The following is a 12,103-nucleotide window of genomic DNA, read 5'->3' on the forward strand; positions in this document are numbered from 1 at the left end:
AGCGAGCATGCTCGGCCGAACAGCAGTTCGGCTCAAGCATCGCTATGCTCGGTACATCGCAGTGTTGGCTGAGTACTGTGTATGCTTGACCACAATTGAACACAATAAAAATCAATGGGAAACCCGAGCATTAAACCAAGTACCCCCTGCTCTGAAGAAGAGAGAGTGTCTGGTTCACAGAAAAAGGTTAGAAATTGATGGAAACACCACCAAAATGGTTTGGAAACAGCATGGTAAGGATATCTGGATGCATCTTGGACTCCCATTACCTATGACATACAATAGATAACCACACAAAGGCTATTTGCCAAAAGCCGGGTATGTGCAAGCCAACAATCTATCCATGAGACAGATACAGACAGCATACCTTACAATGGCAGCCTTGTGCACTATGAGACATTTAAAACCAGCTCTCATCTGACTGAGAGCCAGTAAGCCTCAAAGTTGCTTTATAACTGTTGGATGGCTTGGGTGGACCTGCGCACCTAGATCATTATCATTAGGGTGACAAAAAGTTTTCTGATTGTCCTAACATAATATTCAATAACCTTTCTATACAGTTTTGTCATGAAAACTCATTTGCATAATCATGGGCATATGGGAAAGACATGCAAATTAGTAGAATCTGCCTTGTTTTTCAGCTGAAAAACCATTTGCATGGAAAATTTACGATAAAAATTCACGATTAGAATTTTCACGATCTACACTACTCACGAACAGCGCCATCTATTGGATTCACTTGTCATTGTAAGGTGTGCTGGTTTTGAGAGCTGGTTTTGAATGTCTCATAATGCACAAGGCTGCCATTGTAAGGTGTTCTGACTGTATCTGTCTCATGGATAGATTGTTGGATTGCACATACCCGGCTTTTGGCAAATAGCCTTTGTGTGGTTGTCTATTGTATGTCATAGGTAATAGGAATCCAAGATCAGGGCCGGCCTTAGGTGTTCAGGCGCCCTGTGCGATCTAACCTTGTGGCGCCCCCCCCCCCTTACCCCTGGTTTTTTGGGACCCATAATGCTGCTACACGATACGGTATCTGAATCTATGGGACTCCTGTGGATATACCATAAAAGTTTTATCACACACACAGGGACGGACAGTCAGTCACACACACAGGGACGGACAGTCAGTCACACACACACAGGGACGGACAGTCAGTCACACACACACAGGAACGGACAGTCAGTCACACACACACAGGGACGGACAGTCAGTCACACACACACACAGGGACGGACAGTCAGTCACACAGACACACAGGGATGGACAGTCAGTCACACACACACACACACACACACAGGGACGGACAGTCAGTCACACACACAGGGACGGACAGTCACACACACACACACACACACAGGGATGGACAGTCAGTCACACACAGGGACGGACAGTCAGACACACACACACACAGGGACGGACAGTCAGTCACACACACACACAGGGACGGACAGTCACACACACAAACACACACACAGGGACGGACAGTCACACACACACACAGGGACGGACAGTCAAACACACACACACAGGGACGGACAGTCACACACACACACAGGGACGGACAGTCAAACACACACACAGGGACGGACAGTCACACACACACACACAGGGACGGACAGTCACACATACATACAATAAATATGATCACCACACGGCTCCTGCCTGTCTGCTTTGGTAAAGTAGGGCATAGCTGGGCTATGCCAGGCTTTAGCAGAGTGGGCACAGGACAGTGGACACAGGGATGGACAGTCAGTCACACACACACACACACACACACAGGGACGGACAGTCAGTCACACACACACACAGGGACGGACAGTCAGTCACTCACACACACAGGGACGGACAGTCACACACACACACACACACACAGGGACGGACAGTCACACACACACACAGGGACGGACAGTCAGACACACACACACACAGGGACGGACAGTCAGTCACACACACACACAGGGACGGACAGTCACACACACAAACACACACACAGGGACGGACAGTCACACACACACACAGGGACGGACAGTCAAACACACACACACAGGGACGGACAGTCACACACACACACAGGGACGGACAGTCACACACACACACACAGGGACGGACAGTCACACATACATACAATAAATATGATCACCACACGGCTCCTGCCTGTCTGCTTTGGTAAAGTAGGGCATAGCTGGGCTATGCCAGGCTTTAGCAGAGTGGGCACAGGACAGTGGACACAGGGCATGATATGTATGCGAGCACAGCTGAGCGAGTACAGGGCAAGGGCCCGCATACACATCGCCCTTTCTGCCTGTCATACCACCCCCCCACGGGCATTTTGGGGGGCATTAGGGGTTGGATGATGCGGAGTGTGCACATAGCCACCAATCATATCCCCCCCCTCCTAAAGGTAACTGATGTGCTGGGGGAGGGGAATATGATTGGCGGCACACTCAACATCAGCAGCGAGGAGTTAAAGTCCAACCCTTAATTACCCCCAAAATCCCTGGGGGGGGGGGTTGATGTAGTAGCAGGAAAGCACACATTGTCCCCCCCTCTATGAGCCCCTTCCCCCAATGGCATATTTCTCCCCTCCATGGGCCAGTGGCAGCAGCAGCAGCAGCAGCAGCACATCTCTCCTTCTGTCGCCCCCCCCCCCCCATTTCTCCCACTCTATCATAGGCCAGTGGCAGATGGGATTGGGATCCATCCAGTTGTTATCTTTGTACTACCAAATACCTGTAAGGCTGTAACTTCTGTTGGAACTTGGCTCAGCCTCAGGCTGTGTCGTGGGCCTTCCCTGGCAGAGACTGAGTCTGCTGTGGCTGCTGGCTGGCGCTTGCGGGCCCGCTCCTTCTTCTCTCTGGGGGCGGAGCTCAGTGGCAACGTCAAAAGTGAAGGAAGAAGTGCCTGTGCGGCAGCTGTGGCACGCTCCAGCAGCCACTGCTCTGCTCTCAAAGAGACAGGCAGGCCAGGCAGCAGAGCGGAGCTCAGAGTGGCCTCGGGCCCCGCCCCCTCCTCACTATTTCCAATAGTCCGTGCGCTTTCAGTGCTGTTAGTTAGCCAGCAGCCGCAACAAAATAGTAAGCATACTTAGTTTGCGGCGGGCTGTTGGCCGCCCGGCGCCCCTGTTGCTATGGCGCCCTGTGCGGCCGCACAGCCCGCACACCCCAAAGGCCGGCCCTGTCCAAGATGCATCCAAACGTTCTCCCCATGCTGTTTCCAAACCATTTTGGTGATGTTTCCATCAATTTCTAACCTTTTTCTATTAACCAGACACCCTCTCCTCTTCAGAGCAGGGGGTGCCTGGTTTAATGCTCGGGTTCTCCCATTGACTTCCATTGTGCTTGGGTGCTCTGTAGATGTGTTCAGCCAGAGCACCCGAGCACTTTGATGCTCGATCAACACTACTCAGCACGTCAGATCATCTTCCACCAACCCAAGACTGCTCTCTTATTGCTGTGAAGCCTCTTCCAATATCCTTAAATCTAACCTGGTTATGCTTTTGGTGGTCCAACTCTACATTCCTGTCCAGAAAGACTGATGACTGCATACCTACATCATGTAGCTGGGACCATCATCTGGGTACACTGCTACACTAGAATTCATAGAGAGCATTGTTATTGTCTCCCTTCAGTTGCTGCTTCTTTATGGGTCTTTCCCCCTTTACTTTGTCTTCATGCTCAGTCCTGTTGTGGTTAGGTGACTGATGCAGCAATTGATGTATATTCCATTACTTTACCTTAAATGGTCACTAAACTTTTAATATATTTTGCACAAATCAATAGTACAGGCATATAAGAAACTTTGTAATATATCTTATCAGAAAAAATGACTTTCCACTTATCAGGCTTAGCTTTTCCTCCTACCTTCCTAAACTAAAATTGTCTGTCTTGAGAGACCAGGTGGACTGTTAGCTCACTAAAAAAATTATCATATTACATGCTGCCCATAGTGCATTTCATTCTCTCAATGGGTAGAATGTTAGTTTAGATGGTGGGGCCTGATAAGTAGAGGAAGAGAAAATTTTCTCTCAATAAAAAATATATTGTGTGAAAAGTTAGTAGTGACCATTTAAGAAGCTCTTGACTTGCTTTTGTGTTATCCATCTATATTGTAAAGGGCATTCCATCTGTTTTGATTATTTGACTCAATTTAAGCAGAATGTTTAGTTCTATATACATCAGAATTCATCCTGTTTCTTCTATCCACAGTCACATCATCAATAAACACCAGTGACGCAGTTGATAATTCCCATGGACAGCTACCAAATGCAAACTAACACTTGAAATTAACATCCATCACTAAGGCTAGTTTCACACGAGCGTTAGTAATGTGGATCCGGCATTGTCAGAAACTACATGTGCGCAATGGTTTTAGTCCAGCCGATTTTCGGCGTATTTGCTGGTTGTGGCGGTATCTCAACCTGTACCCATAATAGGTAATGGGGCCAGACACAATTCATGTAGTTTCCGGCAATGCTATCTAGAAAGACCCATCAGAATATTCCCCTCCAAAACAACTTACCAGTTCTCACTAACATTATTGTGAAATGTGAATGTATAGACTTCATTTTAGTTCATAGCCTCCTTATTTTGGATACAAACTAATTTTTGTAAAAGTTAAAAGAAATAGTTTGTGTATCAAGGAGGAGCAGAGGATTTTCTAATCCAGATTTTTTTTGTGGTTTGACATAAGAAGAACATCTCATCGTATGCCGAACAGACATATTTTGCTTCTCTTATCCTGAACCCTATTTGGTATAGAGCTATGTGTGCGGGGTTATAAAACTTTTGCTCATGCTTCAATTAATTGGGATTCTTTGTGGATACTGCATCTGTGTCAGTTCTCCCCGAGCTGCTCGTCATTTGCCTAGAATTCAGAAGTGAGAGAGCATAATCTGGGCTGATTTCACCCAACAGAATCTAGCCTTAGCAAAAATACCGACACAATGCAGAAAGTAAAAATACATGAATTATAGGTTCAACTTCAAATGATTACAAATGTATAACAACCAAGCTGGACTCCCAAGTATACCTTTGCTATCATTTGAACTTATGCCTCATGTATATTTACTCAATTCTATACTGTAATTTTGTGCCTGTGGATTTGGTTAGACTCCTGTCCTGCATGTTGTTATTGTCCGCAGACATTGCTGACATACTGTATACAATAAAAATGCAATTTGATACCACGATTACTTTGTGCATTGTGTTGGAATTATTGCTCTGTGATATATATATTTATTTACAACAGGCCTATTTGTGTAGGCCAAATTATTATTTATTTATGTTATGCCCTTATATAGCGCTACTATATTCCGCAGAGCTCTACAGACATTATCATCACTCACTTCAAACAATGGGACTCACAATCTAAGGTCCCTATCAGTATGTGGAGTGTGGGAGGAAACCGGAGTACCCGGAGGAAACCCATGCAACCACAGGCAGAACATACAAACCCCATGCAGATACTGTCCTTGGTCAAATTTGAATCTAGGACCCCAGCACGGCAAGGTGCCAGTGCTAACCACTGAGCCACCGTGCTGCCCATATTATCTTTCAAATTTCTGTTTATTGCAGCACAGAAATGTTAATAAAACATAATCACAGATAAAGGGGGCCAACATGCCCAAAGATCATAAGAGCAATTTTCATTAGTATATAAGGATACAATATAATATCACATATCTTCAGATAACTCATACAATCAGTCAAATATCGGCACTAAGAGAATGAAGGAGCTAAAAGGCCAATATGAATGAGTAACTCTATAAGCAACAAATTGAAGCTGCATAGCTATAAATGTGGATGTAAATGTAAAATAGGCAGAACAGACGTAAATTAAACTGACGTAGCGATGAGCAGGTCTGGGCTTAAGGATACCCTCTGATCCCTCTGTAACCACGGTGCCCAATTTAGTAAGTATTTGTCATGAGACAGTGATTCCCAACTGGAGAGCTCCTCTAATCTGCAGATTTCCTGAACCTTTTCCCTCCACCTCAATATAGTAGGGGCCTCTTCGGAATGCCATTTTAGAGGGATCAGCAATTTTGCCGCAGCAATTAGATGAGAGAGTAAGGAGTGTTTGCTGAGGGGGCAATGCAGGTCAGGCAAATTCAGAAGAACAGCTTTAAGTGGGAGTGATGTACCAGCTGGGCAAATCTTTTTAATCTCATTGGCCACTTCATCCCAAAACGGACGGATCCCTGGGCATGACCACCATATATGTAGTGTCGTACCCAGTGATGCGTGACACCTCCAGCAGTTCTTCGACTCTGAGGGAAACATTTTGTGTAATATGTCAGGGGTTCGGTACCACTTAGTAACCAATTTATAGGCATTTTCCTGTGTTGTTATGCAATGAGAAAAGCCATGTGAGGGACCCAGTATCCTAGTAACTTCCGACTCTGAGAAGTAAACTTCAAACTCAGACTCCCACTGTTGGATGAAAGGTGGTTTCTCGACTATCTTAGTCTCTAGTAGTTTGTTGTATAACATAGTAACATAGTAACATAGTAAATAAGGCCAAAAAAAGACATTTGTCCATCCAGTTCGGCCTGTTATCCTGCAAGTTGATCCAGAGGAAGGCAAAAAAATAAAATAAATAAAATAAAAAGGAGAGTAGTTTACGTCTATGCCTAGAAGATTGTACAATTGTATCTTACCATGAGGGAATGTAGTCTTTACGTGCTTTAACTAAGAACTCCTTACACATTAGGCTAAAGTGCAAGTAATGCATGTGTGACCATTTGCTGATATTGTGTGATACCAATAAACTCTGAAAACTAGGTATGACGTTGTCTTTCAGTACATCGCCTACTGCCAAATTTCCAAACGCTGCCCACAGGTTGAGATCATCTGTATAATCCTCGTGAAAATAATAGGGGACCAATCTCATAGGCATGAAGGGAGATGGGCACCTTGGAAGCTCTAAGAGGGGGGAAACAGTGTTCCAGACCTTGCGAACTCCTAAATATGTGGGATTTGAACGACAGCTAAGAGTGTCTGCAGAAGATGGTACTGTCCCTAATTTAACCAATTCAGACGGCCAAATATGTTGTTGGCTATAAGACAACCTAGTTTAGGAGAGAAGGGGTTTAGTATTTCAGTGTAGCCTCAACAAGTTAGCTAGATAGTATAGTTGTACGTCAGGCAACCCAAAACCTCCTCTGGAGATTGGTTGGGAAAGGAGGTTGTACGACACTCGTGGCTTAGTTTGTTTCCAAATAAATGATGAAAAGAGTCTACGTATTTGCAACAAATATGATTTGGGAAGGGAGATAGGCAAGGTCTGCAAGAGGTAAAGTAGTTTGGGGAGAACAAAAGTCTTTATGTTTTTCCTACCTATCCATGAAAGGTAAGGAATCTTCAGACCCGATAGTTGCGTTCGAATATCGGATAATAGGGCAGGGTAATTTCAGTGAAAAAGCTGACTAGGGTCCCTTGTAATATTAACGCCAAGATATTTAATATGAGAAGAAACCCATACAAAGGGAAATGTTTCGGATAGTGTGGAAATGGTGCTCATAGGGACATTAATACCTATGGCCGAACACTTAGGGAGGTTTATTTTAAAATTGGAAAAGTGACCAAAAACATCCAGCAATTTTAAAATCTCCGGGAAGGTCTTTTCTGGATCAGACAGGATCAGCAACATGTCATCAGCAAATGCTGCCACTGAATGCTGCATAGAACCAATCTTAACCCCTTTGATGTTTTCATTTTGCCTAATGGCCTGAATAAGAGTTTCAAGGAAAAGTATGAAGATAGTCGGGGACAATGGGGAAACCTTGGCGAGTGCCGTTTGTAATGTTAAAATGTGGGGAAAGGATTCCATTGACCCGCACTCTTGCATGAGGGGTGTCACGGTGGGGAGTGGGGGAAACCGTATAATTAGACCGAAAACAGGGATAGGGAGCAGGTCACCGCCTACAGCCGCCCTAAACCTGACCCTGATCTCCTGACCGTATGAGCACCCCCTAAAGGTGGGAGTGCTCATACACTCGAACCTGGATCCTACTGACCCTAACGGTCCCTTGCATAGAGGTCAGGGATAGGAGACAACCGGTTCCTGAAGGAAACAGACAAACCGGAGTCTCCAGCGGCCTAGTAACAGAAGGGAAAACATAGCGTCAGCAGCAACCGAACGGCAGGTAAGCACCTGGAGAAACAGCAGCACACCAGAACATCAAACACTTACCTGCCGCAGCAAAGATGGAAAAACACCAAAACGACCTGGACCCCCATGCGGACACCGAAGCAAGGTGGCGCCAGGCAAGGCTGCAAATATCTTTTAGGTTCACCCCTCCGGGAAACCAATGGGACCCCCTTTCGGAGGTAATACCAGACGGAGGAAAATATTAATCATCCATGCAGATCACAACACCAAACCGACCTGACATGGAACACCAGACATGACATAAACCACACCAAACAACATAACAGGTGAGGAGGGGAAAGGAGACAAATGGAGACAAACGATGTCCAACTAGGATGCCCTCACACAGGTAAGATGACGCATCCAGAAAGGAGCAGAGCTCCTACACATAAACAGGCAAACTACCAACTGACCTTCAGGCTCACAACACAGTATAAGAAGAGCCAGAGGCCACCCCCAGTTCCACCAAGCAGGCATCTTAACCCCGAACACACCAGGATGGGAAGGGACACACAACTTAAAGGGGATGTGTCAAAACATGCAAAACCACATGTTGCCACCAGCAACAAGCATGCACGGCAAAAGTGTCATGGTCCACTATACCAGACCATGACACAGCCGTGACAAGGGGCAGAGTACAAGGACAGCACTGCCCTAACAAACCGTGGATGTAAAACAAACTTATATAGGGTGGCCTCCATAAACCTCCAGTCCACTGTATCAAATGTCTTTTCTGCATCTGTACCTAATAGAGTAAGGCTACTGTTGGTGCTTAGAGCGTGTTGGATTAACATCTGAATTCTGAAAGTGATGTCCCTGCACTCCCGCCCCCCAACAAATCTCGACTGCTCTGGAGAGATAAGGTCATGTAGGAAGGGAGCAATTCTGTGCGCCATTAACTTGGCCCATAACTTAGTGTCTGTATTTAAGAGGGAGAACGGTCTGTAGTTGGAAGGAAGTTCAGAGTCTTTATTTGGTTTTGGAAGGACCACAATATGTGCCTCCAACGCCTGTTTAGCAGGAGGAGACCCTACCAGTAAAGAGTTAAAATAAGACAGATGTGGGCCTAATACTGGAAAAAAAAAATTGTAGTACATGATCGGTAGTCCATCAGGACCGGGACTTTTTCCCGAAGGGGTTGAGTTAAGTATTTTTTGTACTTCCTGAAGGGTGATAGGAGAGATCAGGGATTCACTATCCTCTTGTGATAACTCAAGTAAATTAAGAGTCAGCAAAAACTTTTTGGTGAGGTCAAGTCTGTCCTGAATGGTTACTGGGGACTCATCTGCACGGATGTTATATAAAGAAGCGTAATATGAGTTGAAAATCTTGGCTATGTTATGAGTGTCAGTCGCTAATTCACCTTTGTTATTCCGCATTTTTGATATGTAGGACTGTTCATTTTGCTTTTTAACAAGAGCAGACATCATCTTGTTCCCTTTATTCCCATGAGCATATTGTTTATTCCTGACTTTTGCATAAGCTTTAGCTGCTTTTATATTTAATAAGGCTTTCAGCTCCGCTCTGAGGACTAGCAGAGCATCTAATTCCTTAACTGCTAGGGATCTTTTATGGGCCTGTTCTAATTTGGCTATTTGGGACAATAAAGAAGATAGGCGAGCTTCTTGCGTTTTCTTTAAGTGGGAACCTAAAGCTATGAATTCACCCCGTATAACTGATTTATGAGCTTCCCAAATAGAAGCCGGGGAAGCGTCGGATACTGTATTAAGTGTAAAGTAATTTATCAATTTGTTATTAAAATCGTCTGTATTAGATAGAGTATCTAGGAGTGTAGGATTGAGGGTCCAGATCCATTCCCTACCAGAAACATCCAGAACAGCTAGGGAGAGGGATACAGGGGCATGGTCTGACTGTAATACCATGGACTTCAGCATTTTGTACATGTGTTAACAATCTTTCAGATGTGAGCAAATAATCAAGACGCTGATACTACTTATGCGGGTGAGAGTAAAAGGAACAGTCCCTTCTGTCAACGTGCAAGGCGGGGGGGGGGGGGGGGGGAGAGGGGGGGGGGAGGAGCAAGCATTCATGTCACATAGGAGATTTAGCATGTTATAGTAACAATACAATAACTTCTATCAGGAAAAGAGAAATAGGATGTCATCCTTGAGGGGATAGAGCCCCAATCAATCATTAGAGTCCATCAGAGATGAACCGTTGCGTGTTCTGTTCTTCTGCCTCCTCACAGTGGTCCACGTGGGAGGTACTTGTAATGGAGGTAAGTCTTCATCTAGGGGAACAGGCATCCAGGAGGACAGTTCCATAGGCTCCAGATTCAGAGGTTCCCAAATATGACGCAAGTCCTCAGGGGAGCGAATAGTGAAACGCCTGTTTTCAGATGTGATGAGGAGACCGAAGGGGAACAACCAACGGTACATGATCTTAGAGGATCGCAGGAGATCTGTGAGGGGTTTCAAAATCCTCCTTTTCTGGAGGGTAGAGGATGCAAGGTCCTGATAAATCTGTATCTTAGATCCCAGAAGCTGGATATCGCCTATGGCTCTGGATTTTTGTAGAATGGCTTCAGTATCACGGAAGCTTAGCAGGCCGCAAATTATGTCCCTGGGGTTACCAGAAGGGAGAGGTTTGGGGCATAATTCCCCATGGACTCTCTCCACCATGACTTGAGCAACCCTACCTGAGCCCAGTATCAACGCAAACAGCTCCTTCATGAGCGCAAATAGGTCCTCTTTTTCTGTTGCCACAATATGGCGGACCTCCGTTTTGATGACCGCGAGATCCGCGGCGATAGGGGCCAAAGCCCTCTGAAGAGCCTCATCTAGATAGCATCTGGTGAGTGTGGTGGGGTCGCTCAGCTCTTGATCTATGGAGGAGGTTTTCTCAGTTGCGCAGAGGTCCGCCGCTTGATTTTTGGGGAGATGATGCTCCGATTCTTTTGGTTGAGGTGCCATCTTAGGAGGGAGCGAGGCCTGCTTCTGCGGCTGTCTGCTGATGTATTTCTCCATGTCTATCTGGAGAGAGGGATCGCCCGAAGATGCTGCTGTGCTTCCCAGGGAGATTTTAGGTTGTATTATAACCATCCCGGTAGGTTAGTGTGCTTAGATAGGGCTATATAAAGGCTTGGTGGCGTGAGCGCTACTCACGAGCTTCCACCATCCAGCGCGGTCAGGCTCTGCCCCCGCCCCCCCCATGCTGCCCATATTATCAATGGATTGACACACCAAAACACTCCAGGAGCGTTACCTCTTTATTTTGCTAAGATATTAAGGGGACTAGCAACATCTGTTCATAAACCGGCTTATCAGTCAGTGAAATTGGAAGAACTATGTAAAAAAAAATACCATAATTTCTAAATATTTAATGCAATATTTTTGTTAAAGTCTGAAAGTCTACACTTCAATCACATATTGATGGCTTTGCTTCAAATCTGTTGTGCTGATGAACAGAGGCCATTGCATTGCTTTGTCAATCTAAGCAGCCAGGGAGAGGCTGACTACAGAAAGTTGTGGAGCTTGGGTGCAACAAGAGCTATGGTGATGTCCTCATTGCACCAAAGACCTAATTAGCATATTAAGAAAAAGCATCATAACTCAGGAATGGAGCCGGAGATCAAGAAAAGAAAAAGAAGAAAAAGAAAAGCAGAGTTTTAATCACATGAACCATGGCTATATGTCTATGCAGACAGTTTGATAGGGAGATCGCTGGTGACAGATGCTCTTCAAAGTACACATTATATCAAACCAGCTGTTCAGGTTGTAATAACTGAGTAGATCTGGTATTGTTAATCCTTGGGAGTGGTGTGCAGGAAAACTAAAGAACTGAGGCTATAAATGGAGCACTGCAATAAACTTATGACAAATTGTTGCCTGAAATCCAGACACACCTGTAATAAAGAGTAATATTAGTAATATTCATAAAGGGCTGGGTAACTTATGAGTGGTAGTCAGCAGTTGCATCATGATGA

This window comes from Bufo bufo, chromosome 1 (assembly GCF_905171765.1).
Source record: "Bufo bufo chromosome 1, aBufBuf1.1, whole genome shotgun sequence".
Lineage (NCBI taxonomy): Eukaryota > Metazoa > Chordata > Amphibia > Anura > Bufonidae > Bufo > Bufo bufo.